The sequence below is a fragment of the Sus scrofa genome, chromosome X (genome assembly GCF_054392235.1).
Source record: "Sus scrofa isolate SSC_HxYL_T2T_F1_AM1 chromosome X, Sscrofa_HxYL_maternal_Yorkshire_Landrace_v2.0, whole genome shotgun sequence".
Lineage (NCBI taxonomy): Eukaryota > Metazoa > Chordata > Mammalia > Artiodactyla > Suidae > Sus > Sus scrofa.
The window spans coordinates 27,081,531-27,099,679 of NC_139401.1; the positions used below are offsets into that span (position 1 = coordinate 27,081,531).

The window sequence follows — 18,149 nt, forward strand, 5'->3', positions numbered from 1 at the left end:
TCATAGAAACAGAGAACAACTGGTGATTGGCAGAGGGAAGAATGGAGGGTGAGAGAAGTGGGTAAAGGTGGTCAAAGGGTACAAACGTCCAGTTTGAAGCTAAATAAGTTCTGTGGATGTAATGTGCAGCATGATGACTATAGTTAAAAATACCAGATTTTATATTGGAAAGTTTCAAGAGAGTAGATCTTAAAAGCTACTTATGGGAGTTCCCATCATGGCTCAGCGGAAACAAATCTGACTAGCATCCATGAGGACACAGGTTGGATCCTGGCTTCGCTCAGTGGGTTAAGGATCCAGCATTGCCATGAGGTTGGTGTAGGTCGCAGATGCGGATCAGATCTGGTGGTGTTCTGGCTGTGGCTGTGACTGTGGACTGTGACTGTGGACTGTGGTTACAGCTCCGATTCGACCCCTAGCCTGGGAACCTCCATATGTCATGGATATGGCCCTAAAAAAGACCAAAAGAAAAGCTATTTATCACAAGAAAGAAAATTTGCAACTATATAAGGTGGTAGATGTTAATTAAAGCTACTATGGTAATAATTTTGTAATATATATATATATATATATCAAATCATTAGGTGGTACACCTGAAACTTATACAATATTATGATGTTAATTATACCTAAATAAAACTGGAAAAAAGATATTAGGAACACAAAAAACAGAGCAATGTAAACTCAGTACAAGTGATAGTATTTTAAATTATGACAAAATACTCCTGTTTACTATGCTGTTTATAAAGGCAAAGAAGAAGGATTAAACATTTCAGAACAGCTTACATCAGATGAGCAAAAAAATACTGTGTGTTTGGTTTTTATGTACTGGATAAAAGTAAACTTCAGTAAATCTAAAAAACAGTATTGTGAGGCCTGTGTTGATACATGATACCAGAACCAATGAAGTATGAACTATTGTGAAGTAATTATTTTCATGAATCCTATCCTGTATAATACACAGAATTTCCTCTGATATTTGTTCTCTTATTTTCTAGAAAAGAGCTTCAGTGGTCTCAGTGGTTGTCACTATTTTTCATAGAGTCTTCTAAGATGGACTGAGTCTCTTCAACAAGATCTATGATTATTCAACAGAGAATTATTTACTCTCCAACTGGGCTTCACAGCATTTTCACTTTGAATGCTAACCTACCATGACAGAGGCAAGATCCAGCACTCTTGCTGCATGTGAGCCATGGTATGTAACTCAGTGGAAGTCTTCCTCTGCATGTATTTTCACAAATGATCATAATTTTCTTTGCTATACTGAATTTAATTTTCTTTTAAAGCGCCATCCCAATATTTCTTTCATTGTATTATTTTTGGTAATTTTTCCAAGCCCTGTTTCTTCACTGATTTAACCGAATTATTTTTAGTTTTTGTTCCCACTTCTACCATTTGTGTTAATCATCATTTAAATACTACAGTAACTTTACCAAGACAGGGGATAGAATATGGAATATAATTCAGAAAAATGTGTTAGCACTTAAATAATTCAGCTCTTAAAGTGATATGGCTAAGAAATTCTTTAAGGGAAAAATGCATGCTAAAATGATTTAATTTAAACTTTATATACTTTACCATTAGTAAATATATAAAACTATGTGTCTCTTAACAACTGTGCTATCATATTTTGAAGCAATTCTACTTTACTTTGTATGTACATTTCAAGTAAAAGACTATTTTGGTCTCAGAGTTAATCAAATTTTTTCTGCAGAAAAATTGTATTAAAGAGTGTCAATTTCTTAGATATAAAATACAGCAAATTAAGGAAGTAATGTTACTCAAATGTTTTATTTAAGTCTTTTACATACTGATCATGTAGATCCTGATATCGTATTACAATGAAATAAAATAGAAGTAATTTCAAATATTAATGCTGGTGAATGACAGAATCTGGTGAACACTGTTTCACTTTCTGCCTTTTTTTAATTTTAAAAATGTATTTATTGATTTTATTTATTTGTTTTTACTGAAGTACAGTTGAGTTATATTAGGTTCAGGTGTAAGACAAAGTGATTTTTTATAGCTTTACACACCAAAGTTATTATGATATTATTGACTATATTTCCTATGCTGTATATTACATCCTTATGGCATTTGTTTTATAAATGGAATTTTGTATCTCTTAATCCATATTCTCCTATTTTGCCCATCCCACCATCCCTATCTCCTCTGGCAACCACTGGTTTGTTCTCTGTGTTTGTGAGTCTGTTTCTGTTTTATTTGTTTGTTTGTTTTTCAGATTGCATATATAAGCGAAAACACAGAGTATTAGTGTTTTTAAATTTGTTTTGAATGTACACAATGGGAAATTACTCCAGTTAAATTGAGCAGCAACATATATTTACAGGATTGATACTAGGGTTTATGCTAAAATTCAAAGGAAGTCAGTGCCTAAGGGAAGATCAGACTCGGCAATTCTAAAAGTTACAGGAATACAGATGCCCATCTTGCATTCCATTCTTTCTGCTTCCTTATCTGCTTCATTCTTATTATCCTGAACATCATTTTTTTTGTTACTTTTTGCAAATAAGACAGAAGAAGAGGAGAATAAGGCTCCTCCTCTAAGATTTATAAGACTTTCAGTTCCAGCATTTACCTAACCTGACTTCATGGGTAATTTCACATTCCTAGGAGAATTCGATTAACTCAGCTCAAGCCTCATGTTCAACACTGGTCTAATCAATAGTACTCAGAATGATATCATGCACTGTTACTATGGTTTCAGTTGCTCACTCCACCAGATATAGGGTTTGGGACAATACTACGTTGAGGGAGGGGGTTCTCTTAAATTAAGCTGACATCCAAAAAGTTATTGCTATACTTATATTGTTACAATTGTTAATCAGAAGAAGTAATGACACTGAATATTCAATAGGTATTTTGCTTCTACCATGTACCAGGAGAACTATGGTCAAGCCTCCTATCCACTATTTCTTATTTTCTTTATAGTCCTTATCTCTATTTTATTCATTAAGAAACTAAAAATAAATAGCGACTAAATATTGTGCTGAAACTCTCAGAAAGGTGTGAAAAAAATGCTACAAAGTTATAGGATGTAAATTTATTTAATGGACAAGAGACAAATGCTTATGAAAAGCATAAGATAGCACATGATCCCAGAGAGGATTTTACAGACTTCCCAAAGTTCCTGATAGGGAGGTACAGCTGTGGGAAATACCACTGAAATTAACATTGTCATTCTCATAGCAATTTTATATCCTCTAGGTCCCCTGATGACAATGACTATTGAGCAGATTCTAGCTACATGACAACCTACTCACTACCTAGAAACTGGTACAAAACAAGTGAATATGTGTCCAGTGAAAGATCATTTGAAGCAAAAACCAGTCTTCCAGGTATAACTCCTGGCAGGCCCCTCCAATGCTTACGGTCCATCATCAGCATTTCCATTCTCAGGCCACTGGATTCTTTGCCAAAAGACTCTTGGTGTTAGTGTTAAAGCTCAATACATAAGTCCAATGCTTTTAAACAAAATTTATATAGCTACTCTTTTATAATAAGAAACCAAATCACTGTTGTCCAGTAGAGAATAATCATTTCTATCTTATGCATTCCCACACCCAAACCACCTTAAAATAATAGAATTCAGGCACCCCATAGCTAAACTTTAATTATGTTGTATGATAGTAGAATGCTATATTTTGTCATCATTTCAGTTTTGCTTCTATCAACATAATGCTTTATTGTTCCCTATTACAAATGCTGTTTGTTATTTATTGTTAAAGAGCCAATAGTCGAATATATACTCTGTCACAGTAAATCATGCTCATCCAGCTAATGCAGCATTAAAATGAAATCAGGCTTGCAATATTGTTAAGCCATATATATTAAAGTGTTTGGGTGGATAACAGAGACCAGGCACTCTGAAACTGTCTCAAGTCACACATATCATACCATCAAAAACTCTTCATTGAAAGCCTCTAGGCTTCATGAGACTACTACAAGTGTTCTGAAATTATCAGATAAGGGAAAAAAACACATGCACAATAAACATGCACTCTTAAGATGAAATTTTTGAAAAACATTCCTACACCTATATGGGATCCAAAATTACATGAATAAATGTTTAATATTTTTTGTGTAAGTTGGTGTCATAGCAAGTGTTTTAATGGGTTTAGTCTCCAGTTTTGGTTCTCCAAAGGAAATTATAGACACATACACACATATGTATACACATAAACATACATAATGTTTATTTTAACAAGGTATACATCTTGATGCTTAGAGTATTTAATGGGAAAATCAGTGTACAGTACTACAATAATTTATTTATAAAGATATCTTTCCTTTTATGGGATTTGTTCATACTTTGATGGTTTGAGTTCAGCATACTTTTGAGTAAAGTGCTATCATAGCAGGAAAAACCTAATAGAAGCTTCTGAAACTGCCTTTCCTTTCTGACCAAGAGTACATCGAAGACACCAGCATATCTGCAGGGGTTGCTGAAAAATAGTACTATCTTTAAAGATCTAAAGGCTACAAGGATGGTGGTCCTCATTTTATTTCTGTTTAATTTATCAGTCTGGATTCTGCAGACATTGGAATCCAAGAGCAATGACTGCTGACTACTGCAGATTTCAACAAGTAGTAGCCTTGATTGCAACTGCTGAGCTAGACATGGTATCATTGTTAGAGGAGATTAATATGGCCTCAGGTACATGGTATGTGATTATTGATTTGGAAAATGTGTTCTTTCTGTTTTAATCAGAAAAGAAGATCAGTAACAGTTTGAATTCATGTGGAACAGACAAATGAATTCATTAGCAGTTTTGCCTCAGGGCTATGTTAACTCTAACACTCTCTCTATTATAACAAATTCTAAAGAGCTCTACACTGTCTGGATATCCCACAGAACATCACATTGATTCATTACATCAATGGTATGTTGATCAGGCAGGATAACCAAGAAGTAACTATCACAGTGGGCACCTTGGTAAGATATGTGTAATCCACAAGATAGGATATAATTCTCAGGAAGATTCAGAGGCCTACAATATCTAAATGATTTTTTTGGATCCAATGCCAAATCATACCCTCCAAAGTAAAAGAGAAGTGCCAGGCTTCTCTTCTTCAGGTTCTGTAGGAAACATATTCCATAACTAGGAATACTGCTTTAGCCCATATACTAGGTGACACAAAAATCTGCCACTTTTGAGTTGATCCCAGAGCTAAAGAAGTGTTCTGCAGTTAAGTCTAAGCTATACTGCAAGCATCTTTGCTTTTTGGGCCATCTGGTTTGCTGGACACTATGATGTTGGAGGTATCAGTGGTGGGGAAAGAGGCTGTGTGAGACAGAAGAAATATATTGTCCTGAAAAAGGAAGTGGAAGTATTGTTACCCTTGAAAGGGAAAAGATGCCTGACATGAAAGTACAGATATTCAATTCATCTCTATTATAGTCATTGCAGTATTTTTTGAAGATTTCTGATTTTTAGTTGGTTTGGTTTATATCTAAAAAGTCAATTTTTTTCCCAATGAACACTTTTAAAAGTCTAGAATGCACTTGAACATAATTATTCAACATAATTTTAAAAACACTATTTACCCATGTGGTAGTAAATTTAAAAAATGACTATCATGCAAATACTTTTGAACTTCTGATGTGTCAAAATATTTCAAACTATTGCATTTGGGGTGGATGAGCAATGTGACCCTGCTGTATAGCACAGGGAACTATATCTAATCACTTGTGATGGAACATGATGGAGGATAATGTGAGAAAAAGAATATATATGTGTGTATGACTGGATCATTTTGCTGTGCAACAGAAATTGACAGAACATTGTAAATCAACTATAATAAATAAAATAAAAATATTTAAAAAATAAAAGATAAAATCAAAACTTAAATATCAAAGATACATATTTTTGAAATATTTCTTTGCATTGTGATTAAACCCAGAAATGAAATATTTCATAGCAGATCACAACCCAATTAATATATACCATTACCTTGAAAAAGTGACCAAGAAATAGATCACTGATTTCCAACTTTGCAATGTAAGAAATCTGCAGTATATGCTAACTCTTCAGCATAATGTAATAAAAATACAACTTTTATTCATGACCACTTTAAGCTTTTTCTAATTAACTCTAAATAGCATCACTGAAAAATTGATCAGAATAGAATATTAAAATCCTAAGTTCCTAATTCATCTAAGTCTGCAATATTCAAAGATCTACAATGTCATTAAAACCTCTTAAAGTTTATGAACTTAGGAATAAATTATAAAATAAACTGCATGAGAAACTTTCATTTTTCTTCATATCCTATATGTCTAACAGTATTCTTTTTATATTTTTATTTAAAAAATTAGAGTGATAATAATGCAGATGATGATATATATCTTAGGTTTCTGGAATAAAGAGCAGCAACATAGATGTCTAAGAATATTATTTTAAATTTTCTGCTAGAATATATTATCAAAGTAAACTACCTTATTAGCACTCTTTTCCCTTCTTAGGGACATAGAAGACTAAATTCTTATTCTTTACAGTATTTTTTAAATGAAAAGGTGTATGAAATTTCTATAGAAGATATTGTGATTGATGATACTATTGCTGCTATTTCTGGTATTATTACATTAATAGTATTCTTCCAGTTTTTTAAAAATATTCTCAAATGTGGTAATATAGTGATTCATCCTCTCCTAGAATGTAAAATTTTTATCCTCCAAAATATCAATTTAAGTCATAATATTAGCGTACTAAAAGTACATCAATTACCTAAAAGTTGAAAATCTAGGTCTCTTACTCTATGAGAACTGGAATCATTAATTTTGTTGGCAAAAATCAAAGTAGCAGATATTTTTTCACTATTATTCCAGTTAAGGCTCATTCAGGTTTAAAAGGGTAATTCAATTCAAGTCAATTAAATTCATTATGGAAATTTATTTACCTATACAAAAGTAAAGTGGACTTGGGTTTGGTCATAACTGAATACAAAGCTTAAACAATGTCATCATTTATTTTTCTCCTCTTTCCCTCCACTCTCACCACTGCTATCTTGTTACATTTATTCTCTCTGTTAGAAAGAAGGATTTGCTGCTGGAAGCCCCAGATTCATAATCCACAGCTTAATATCCCCATCAAAAAGAGGATCTTTATTCATGATTCTGTGGAGGAAATTATCTAGAAGAGACTGCTTGGGCATGCGTGGCCTTAAAGCAACCACTGACTTAGTCATCATTGTCCAGGGGGTGGAGGAAGAAAAAGTCAGGGAAGAATCAGTCTTATCAAAACTACATGAAATATATTTCTCAAAGCAGAAAAACACATTCTCCTTCTAGAAGGAAGATAAAATCCTTGACAGATGTGGGAAAAAAGAAAAAAAAAGGTTATACACTACAATTATGGATAATACAATTGTCCGTTGTATTGGAAAATACAATTGGAAAATACAATTACCATTTTATTTGTAATCCATAGAAATATCCTACTGAAATTTCAAGCTACACTGATTAAAATACATAAGAAGCAACAAATCTGGAGGGTTCTGGCAGCTAATCTCTTTCCCTCCTTTAAAAACTTAGAAGAGTGGCTCAGTAGTCTAAATCAGCTCATCAAAATGAGAGGCTAATACCAATTTTAGGGCTTCAGAAACTTCCCATTTCTAACAAGGACACTTCCCTGACCAGGGAGTTCCTCTATATCTCAGTTACATAGATTTTCCCTGTTCTTCCTTATAAATACATAGCTATTTAGAGACCTGGGAGGAAGGTTCCTCTTATCTAGTACAACATGATATGTACAGACATATGCCTAGTCTTTGCTGTGAGATAGAGAGAGTTCCAGGAAATGTGTATGCTCTACACTTCTCTGCTTTTAAGTTTTCTCCCAATATTTATTTTATTTTATTTTATTTCATTTTATTTTATTTTATTTTATTTTACATCTGCACCACATGGTGCTTTGCCTGACATAGTTCAAACATTTTCATTTATGGAGTTTTGAAAGCTGTGAATTGAGTCACATGATTTGACATTTTTACATAGCAATCAATGCAGTTCACTAATTTGCTTAGTCAGGATTATGATATACTTGGGAAAATAAAAACATATTGAAAAAAACCTTTCCATTATTTTACCACTCTTATTAGTATTATGCCTTTTTTACAGGTTTCTATTTGTTTCTACCACAAACCACCTAGTGGTATTTTCATATCCCCAAGATATCAGGTTGTCTGCCATCTAATGATTCCTCCACAAATTTGTTAACTGATCATTTATCAAATATTTTCTAGAGTTTTTTTAAAGAGCATTGCCTTTTCATGACTTAGACCAAAAAAAAAAAAAAACACCACTTTTTATGGGAAAATGGAACTAAATAATTTAATTAAGAGATATGTATTAAAAGTATAATGTTAAATAATGTGGAATGTATATAGACTCTATTTCAAAAAATAAAACGATTTTTTGTGCACTTCTGTTATTTATGGTTCTAACATATGGTAGCATTCTATGTTGTAATATCATGCAGCTAAGAAACTTTAGAGGATGCTTAGGTATACTTTTCTATTCCATGAATAGTTGTAGATAATTATAAAACTCCTAGAAAAACGCAGGGGTGTAAAGAAAACTCAATAAAATACGCAGAATGAATTTTCAAAATAAAATTACAGAATTAACTTTAAAGTGCATATATATCATATATAGTGAGCATTTGAACAATACACAGTAGAATGAAAGACATTAATTTCTCATTTGTCACAGTGGGATCATAATCTAGATTTTAAAGAGAATACACAAGAAAGAAAGAAGTTACAAAAAATTAAAGAACATAACACATGAAGAAATGGCAGTGGGCAACATAATGTAAGAAGACAGTCTATTAGAATAGAAAAGAAATAAATGTAGCTTGGACTTAGTATATCAGCTACAGAATATTTATCCTCTTTGAAATACAATTTCCTTATTAGCAAAATGGAAATAATAATAAAATCTTCATAGACTTTTTAGATATATGACGCAAATAAACATGGTATCTTTGTTGAGATTAGATAAGACACACTTCCAGGTGTCTACATCCCCAAAGTCATGCATTTTATAGCACAGACTCAGCCTTTATGTTGATTAGAAAACATAGTCCTGGAGTTCCTGTCATGGCTCAGTGATTAACAAATCCGACTTGGAACCATGAAGTTGCAGGTTGTATCCCTGGCCTTGCTCAGTGAGTTAAGGATGCCCGGCATTGCTGAGCTGTGTGTAGGTTGCAGAGGCGGCTCTGATACCGCATTGCTGTGGCTGTGGTGTAGGCCAGCGGCTACAGCTCTGATTAGACCCCTAGCCTGGGAACCTCCATGCGTCACAGGTGCGGTCCTAGAAGAGACACACACACACACACAAAAAAAAAAAAAAAAAAAAAAGAAGAAAAGAAAACAGTCCTTACACCAGGCAGATGCAGCTCTGCCCCATGAAGCATATGATATTTAGAAGATTTTAGAATTGATTTTTACCCCCATTTGCCCCTTTGGCTGGCTATGTATGTAAAGTAAACAACTAGAACATGTGTTCAGGGCCCAGCACTCCTGGTTACTGTGGGTTTAGCTAATACTAATGAAGAAGTGAGAGGCAGATTAATAGTTATTCGTTTTTCAGCTCTATTAATCATAGACCAAAATGGATAAAACTTTAGATAATGGCTTGTTTTTTTTTTATTATTAAGAAGAAGACTATCCAAAACTTATGGCCATTTTGTTTCAATGTTGGGAATGACTGAAAATAACTCTTTTGTGACTAAACCCACCTCACTTTGATTTTATATCTATACATATACATATGTATACACACACATACATCTTCTACACAAATTTTAAATTTTATTTGCAAAACCAGCTCTTTGAGGTATGAATCAATTTTAGGTTAAGTGGTTTTGATAGTAAGTCACATAGTATGGCAATTCTATGATGAAAAGAGTGAGGATTCTTTATTCCAGGTTGCCTTCGAGACTTTAATATGATAATATCTATTATGAATTTCCAAACAGATGTAAGTCTTGTGACATTTTTCCAAAATAATTTACAACATAAACCATTTCTGAATCAGTGAGGGTTCAACTAGAGAAGCAGAACTAGTAGAAGATCAGATATATTGATAGACAGATGATAGATAGATTTATTACAGGAAATTGGCTATCCCAATTGTGAGAGCTGTATTTTTTAATATTTTATTAAGGCATAGATGATTTACAATGTGCCAATTTATGCTGCATGGCAAAATGACCCAGTCATACATATATATATATTTTTTCTTATATTATCTTTCATCATTGTCTATCCCATGAGACTGGATATAGTTTCCTGTGCTATAAAGTAGGACCTCGCTGCTTTCCATTCTAAATGTAATAATTTGCATCTACTAACCCCAAACTCCCAGTCCATCCCACTCCCTCCCCTTCCCTTGGCAACCACATGTATATTCCCTATATCTTGGAGTCTATTTCTGTTTTGTAGATAGGTTCATTTGTACCATATTTTAGATTCCACATATGAGTGATATTCTATAGTATTTGTATTTCTCTTTCTGACTTACTTCACTTAGTATGAGAATCTCTAGTTGCATCCATGTTGCTGCAAATGGCATTATTTCATTCTTTTTATGGTTGAGTAGTATTCCATTGCGTATGTGTGCCACATCTTCTTAAGCTATTTATCTGTCGATGGACACATAGGCTGTTTCCATGTCTTGGATATTGTGAATAGTGCTACAATGAACATGGGATGCATGTATCTTTTTTTAAAAATTTCCCCAATACATTATTTTTTTTCTACTGTACAGCACAGTGACCCAGTTACACATATATGTGTACATTCTTTTTTCTCAAATTATCATTATCTCACATTATCATGCTCCGTAATAAGTGACTAGACATAGTTCCCAGTGCTACACAGCAGGAGCAGCCATGCACCTTTTTGAATTATAGTTTTGTCTGGATATATGGTGGGAACTATACTAACAATCTTTTAAAGAACATGAAGTCCACTGGAAAGGCAATCAGGATGGGAAGATCATGAGCAGGCTGGAAAACCCAAGAATACAAAATTGCCCAGGAGTTAGAGAAAAATGAGAAAAATTCAAGGAAGCTAGAGCAGTTGCAGGTCTAGATGCTGCTTCATGCCAATGAAGTGAGTAAGCACATCAGCAACAATATGTGTACTTTATAAAATGGTTGCTGCTTCCCTTCCACTCAACAAAGACTCTTTGAGAAAAGGATTGACTAGCAGCCTGTTCAAACTCCTGAAAAACCAACTTTCTCAGCTATGACTTGAAGTCCAGAGTTAATAAAAGATAGGAAAAATTCTACTGCTTAAAATAAAAGAAAAATTTCATAGAAAAAAAAACAGAAAGAAATATAAGCAAAGTTAAAGGAAAATTGCTATCTGGGAGAACATAGTAGCAATATCTATTACAGATAAATGATTAACATTCTAATAAAGAAACCTAAATGATGGACTTTAATAACAACCACCAAATAAAAATTACAGAAAAATGGGGGGGAAAGACATGAATAGTTTTATATTTCAAAATAACTGTAAAGAGACATAAAGTTCTTCAACTTGCAAAAATACACTAAATTTTGCATGTACTGAGGAAAATATAATTTAAAACCACACTGGCAATTTCTTGCACATCACATTGTCAAAAATTTGAGGGCTCGACCACATCCTCTGTTGGCAAGACTGTGGAAAACAGACAATCTCACCAGTAGGAATGTAGAACAGTACAATCTTTATGGAAGGGAATTTGATAAAATTTAACAAATGTAATTATACCTTTACCCTTTGACTCAGATGTATCACTTTCAGAAATTTAGTCAGAGGATACACTGCAAAAATTCCAGGAAGAGGAAAAGGAGGAAGTAGAGAAAAGCAAAGGGAAAAGAAAAAAACACAAGCCTATTCTTTGTAGCATTTATTTCTCAATCAACAATGTTGGAAATGAGGTAAGTGTCTATACAGAGAAGATTATATAATTTATGGTACATACACACAGTGGAATTCTTTATTGGAAGGTTTATTTAAATGGATAGAGAGTGATTTCCAGGATACACTGTCAGGGGAAAAAACCTAATACAAAAGAACATGTATTGCATGCCTCCTTTTGTGTATAAAGAAGAAAAAATGGGAATATTGGCATATGTACATATATCTCCTTATTTCTGGAAAAAGAAAAAAAGTAAAGCAGAAACTGCTGAGATTTGATTATCTACAGAGGATGAGAAAATGATGAAAGAGTTGAGGAAATGAAAGGTGAGTAAAACTTATCCGAGTATGCCCTACATACTTTTAACTCTCAGAACCATGTTGAGATTTTAGGCACCAAAAAAAAAAAAAAAAAAAAAAAAAACCAATGAAAAGAAATGAATTAAACAAAATAAACAAGGATGTTGAGAAATCTCTAAAACAGAATCCAAGCAGAAATAAATGAGCCTGTGTTTCAAATTAATTACATAGCTTTTTAATATAGTATTTTGACTATTAATTTCAAACAATTATCGAATTCTAGTTAGTAGGTTTGACTTTTGCATTGGTATAATTCTGAAACTATATTATACATATTCTAGAATTGAACAAATTAATAAATATATCATAGGTAATAAGAGCCATATTTAGCATTGCTGGAAAAGGGAGTTATAAATATGTGAGCAGAAAGGACTAGTGTGAACCATGTAGCAATGAACTGAAAATGGAATTATACTTTGAATTCATGGTTTAAATAAATGTATACAGATTTAGATAATGATATAGATGTTGGTATAGGTATAAATATGTGAAAATTGATGTGGATATAGATGTAGATATGGGTACAGATACATACAGATTTAGATATAAATATAGATATAGATAGCTGAGAGCAACTAAAAGTAAGGACACTCAGATTAACAATGAGCCCAAATACTGGTTTTTAAATAGCACTATATACTACAAGAATTTGGACTTCTTAGAGAAATGGCAAATCTAGTCCTGGGTCAGGGAATGTACAAGATGAGCCAGGAATATTTTATTGCGATAGGAAGGAGGAAGTCCACAATAAATGACAAAGATTTGTCTGAAGAACACATAAATGAGTTCAAAAAATCTTTCTCTGGACAAATGCAGAACAATTTGAAAGCAGTAAAATTAATAATAATAGTAACTGAATGTAAACCATTGAATGAAACAATAATCTGAGTCTTTAATGATGTGAATAATAATTGAAAAAAATATAGAAGAGGGAAAGCTCTCCCTAGCAGAAGAATGCCAACTAGTAAGTGTAGAAGGAATGACTAATTTAGAAAATCATTATTTTAGTAATTGATTCAAGCAAGAATCAAACACTGATACTAATAGTAGGTAAAAGTTTGATGAATAAAAGGATACTTATATAGTCTCAAAGAATCTCTGCATATATTATTTAGTAATTGCCAAGGGGAAAAACTTGCAGACACCACTTTAACCAGATGACCAATGTTCACATCATCACCAATGACGGGATAAACAGAAGTCATGTACTTCTTGACATGATGTACTGTGAAGGACACAGAAACACTTCTGTGATGTTCCTGACAAACATGTACAACATCAATATAATCATAAGAAAAGTTAGGTAAACCTAAAACGAGAATAATTCTACAAAATAATTGGCTTCTTCAAAAATGTGAAAGTCATGAAAGTAGCAAAAACAAAACACTGAGAAACTGTGACATGAAAACTAAATGTGTGATCCTTGATTGAATTGAATCTTGAACCAGGAAAGAAAAAAAAGAAGAGCTATAAAGGACATTATTAGAGCAGTTGATTAAATTTGAATATGAATTCTGGATTAGGTAATAATAATGAATAAATTAAATTTTGTGGTTTGGATAACTGTACTCTAGTTGAGAAAAGAAGACTCTTGTTTTTAGGAAACACACTGAAGCATTTAAAGTAAAAAAAACAAAGCATAATGTCTAAAGCTAACACTTAAACGATTTCTGCTAAAAAAGCAATAGCAAGAGAGCAAAGGCATGATGTCAGCTCCTACAATGAAAAATCCTAATCGTTTGCTCACTTGCCAAAACTAAAACAGTTTTTAGACCCAGAGTGTTTGAAGGGGAGGACATGTGGCAGTAAGTATACACAGCTATTTTCCTACGTAATGCATAAAAAGACCTTTATGGCCATTTACCCTTACGTTCACTGAGGAAGAAATATTCAGAACTTAACGAAAGTATGAGCTTATACTGATAACGCAGGTACAAAAACAACATCATGACCCCCTTGTTAGAGTGGACGCTACAGAGGCCAGATCATAGATGGTGTTCTGGCTCAAGACCATTTCACAGTGGACCAGTGGGTCTGTGTAACAACTTGGTGGTTATTTCACCAGTCCCTGAGTGCATAAATTGGATGAACACACTTAGTACTTATCAGAACACTCACTTTAAGAGTCATCATAGTAATAAAGGTCAAGTCTAAGTGCCTGAAATGGTCTCATCCAGACAAGATAGCAATTCAGAAGTAATATGACATTTCAAGTGAACAAGAGGAGATTAGAGTCATGCTCAGATAGTTAAAGGAAGCAGGATCATCAGCCTGTTCCACACAAAGAACTGATGTAACATGACAGATATTGGACTCCTGTAAACTTAAAGAAAGAGTAATCCTAATTACATTTTTATTGGTTATATTGTCTAATATGGTATATTTACCAGTACAGATCAACATAGCCCCTAGACTTCATATGTGGCTACCAATATGGCAAATACATTCATTTCAACTCCGTCAAGAAGGAGCAGAAGTGATGTGCTTTCACTTTGAACAGTATGTACTAATCTGCTCTCTATCACAATTCCAAAAGACTCCAATCATCTGAATATCCTGCAGAATATGATACAGATCCAAGGTGATAATACTGTAAACCCTTCATCATAGAGGCAACAATGATTTTTCATTACCTGGTATTATCAATCAGGTATTACAGGTACCAGGTACTACAACCTCACTCCAGGGTAGCCGTTAAAGACACTGGTGACGGGGAATATTCCCAATGGACACAGCTGCAAATGGTGTATCTGGTCATGAATTTGATGTGAAGGAATAAGCAGCCTGAGGTTACAATATGCATAGCATCTTGTGCAGTGTTGAATATGTTGGCTAGTTGGACAGGTACCTGGAAGAAGCATAAATGAAGGATCATGGTAAATGAGGTCTGAGAAATAAGCATATGAATGGACCTATTGGGATGGTCATGAAGTAGGCAGATCTTTTTCTCATTTTCATGCCCATAAGAGAACATCCAGCATTAAAGAGACCCTGAAAAACCAGGTGGTTAAGTTGACCCAACCAGTGGGGTTCAGTCAGCCCCTGCCCTAAGCCTCCTCACTGTTCATACAAAGATGCTATAATATGAATAACCATAGTGCCAGAGATGCAGACTACAAATAGGTCTAAATTCCTGTACTCAACGTTTCTAAGGTATACCCATATTGTAACATAAATAGAAATTACATTATTCCTTATTTTTAATTTATTTTTTTATTGAAGTTTAGTTGATTTACAATTTGTGTTAATATCTGGTGTACAGCAAAGTGATTCAGTTATACATATATATACTTTTTCATATTCTTTCCCATTATGGTTTATTACAGGATATTGAATAGAGTTCTCTGTGCCATACAGTAGGACCCTGTTGTTTATCCATCCAATATACAATAGTTTGCATTTGCTGATCCCAGCCTCCACATCCTTCCTTCTCCCACCTCTCCTCTTCACTAGCAACCAAAAGTCTGTTCTCTACATCTGAGTCTCTTTCCATTTCATAAATAAGTTCATCTTTGTCAAACTTTAGATTCCACATATGTGATGACGTATGACATTTGTCTTTCTCTTTCTGATTTACTTCACTTAGTATGATAATCTCTAAGTCCATCCATGTTGCTGCCAATGGCATTATTTCACTCTTTTTTATGGTTGAGTAGCATTCCACTAGATGAATGAATGTATACATATATATATATACATGTATATATACATGTGTACACACACACACACATACCACATCTCAATCCATTCCTCTGTCAATGGACATTTAGGTTGCTTTCATGTCTTGAATATTGTAAATAGTGCTGCTATGAACATAGGGGTGCCTGTATCTTTTTGAATTACAGTTTTGTCTGGATATATGCTCAGGAATGAGATTGCAAGATGATATGGGCAAATCTATTTTTAGTTTCTGAGGAACCTCTGTACTGTTTTCCATAGTAACTGCACCAATTTACATTCCCATCAACAGTATAGGAGGGTTCTCTTTTTTCCACACCCTCTCCAGCATTTATTTGTAAAAATATTCCATTCTTTTTAATGGCTGAATAATACCTCATTGTATATACAACATTGTGTATATATGTTCATCTGTTGATAGACACTTGGCTCTTATGAATAATGAATAATGCTGCTATGAACACTGGTGTACAAATGTATGTGTATGTGCTTTGAATTATTTGGGTATATACCTAGAAGTGGAATTGCTGGGTTACACAGTAGTTCTATGATTAAGTTTTTGAAGAAAAGCAGAACTCTTTTATTTTCCCACCAGCAGTACACTAGGGTTACAATTTTTCAACATCCTCTTTCAACACATGAAATTTTCTATTAAAAAAATCCTAGTATGCATGACATATTACCTCATTGCTGTTTAAATTTATATTTCCCTAATGACAAATGATATATCTTCATGAACTTATTGATCATGTATCTTCTTCAGAAAAAATATCTGTTCAAGTCCTTTGTCCATTTTTTAATAAGATTGTTTATTTTTGTTGTTAAGTTGAAAGAGTTCTTTATACATTTTGGATATTAATCCCTTGAAATGAATGCTTTATAAACAATTTCTTCCATTCTGTAGAGTGTCATTTTACTTTCTTTTTGTTTGTTTTTGTTTTTGTTTTTTGCTTTTTAGGGCCACACCCACGGCATATGAAGGTTCCCAGGCTAAGGGTCACATCAGAGCTACAGCTGCCGGCTTATACCACAGCCACAGCAACATGGGATTCAAGCCATATCTGTGACCTACACCACAGCTCAAGGTAACACCAGATCCTTAACCCACTGAGTAAGGCCAGGGATCGAACCTGTAACCTCATGGTTCCTAGTTGGATTTGTTTCCACTGCACCACGATGGGAACTCCATTTTACTTTCTTGATGGTGTACTTTGATGCACAAAGTTCTTAATTTTGATGTTTTATATATATGTATAAAATATATATGTTTATATATTTATATATTGTATAATATAGAAATATCATATAGAAATTGGATATAATATATAAATATATAAATGTTTATATAATATTTATATATAATATACAGTAAATATTTATATAAATTTATGTATAATATTTATAAAAAACATATATATATATTTTCTTTTTTGGTCCACACCTGCAGCATATGGATGTTGCCAGGCTAGGGGCTGAATCAGAGCTATAGCTGCCAGCCTACACCACAGCTACAGTAATGCCAGATCCAAGCCACATCTGTGACCTATACCAATGCAGGATCCTTAACCCACTGAGGGGGGCCAGAAATTGCACATTCATCCACATAGAGATTAGTTGAGTTCTTAACCCACTGAGCCACAGTGGGAATTCCTACCATTTTTCTTTTGTTGCCTGTGTTTTTGGTATCAAGTTCACGGAATCATAGGCAGATCCTATGTCATGATTTTCCCTGAGGTGTCCTTACAAGAGTCTTACACAGATCTTCCTTGACTTATGACAGGATTTATGTCCCAAGAGAAACACTGTAAATTGAAAATGTTTTAAATTGAAAAAGTATTTTATACATCTCATCTACTGATCATAGCTTAGCCTAGCCTACTTTAAACGTACTCAGAACACTTACATTAGCCTACAGTTGAGTAAAATCAACAGACACAAAGCCTATTTTATAATAAAGTGTTGAGTATCTCATGTAATTTATTGAATATTTTACTGAAAGTGAAAAATGAATGGTTGTATCGGTAAAGAATAATTGTAATATTTTGGTTATTTACCCTCAGGTTTTCATGGCTAAGTATAAGCTGCAGCTTGCTGCTTCTGCCCAGCAACATGAGAGAGGATGCTATCACATTCTGATAGTGGAGAAAAAGATGAAAGTTCAAAATT

At 33.5% G+C, this 18,149-nt stretch overlaps 1 long non-coding RNA gene across 3 annotated transcripts in view; it reads right to left on the reverse strand.

Moving 5' to 3' along the window:
* The window catches only part of LOC146394520 (uncharacterized), a 319,831-nt gene that overhangs the window by 247,725 nt on the left and 53,957 nt on the right, over nucleotides 1-18,149 (reverse strand). Inside the window, exons 4-5 of one of the 3 annotated variants that reach the window (XR_014835588.1) lie at nucleotides 14,939-15,153; nucleotides 11,922-13,530 (exon numbers count right to left, since the gene is read on the reverse strand). The exons of the other annotated variants lie outside the window; for them this stretch is intronic. This is a non-coding gene — a long non-coding RNA (uncharacterized LOC146394520). Of the gene's footprint in view, nucleotides 1-11,921; nucleotides 13,531-14,938; nucleotides 15,154-18,149 lie in introns of those variants that run through there. 3 annotated transcript variants of the gene reach the window in all.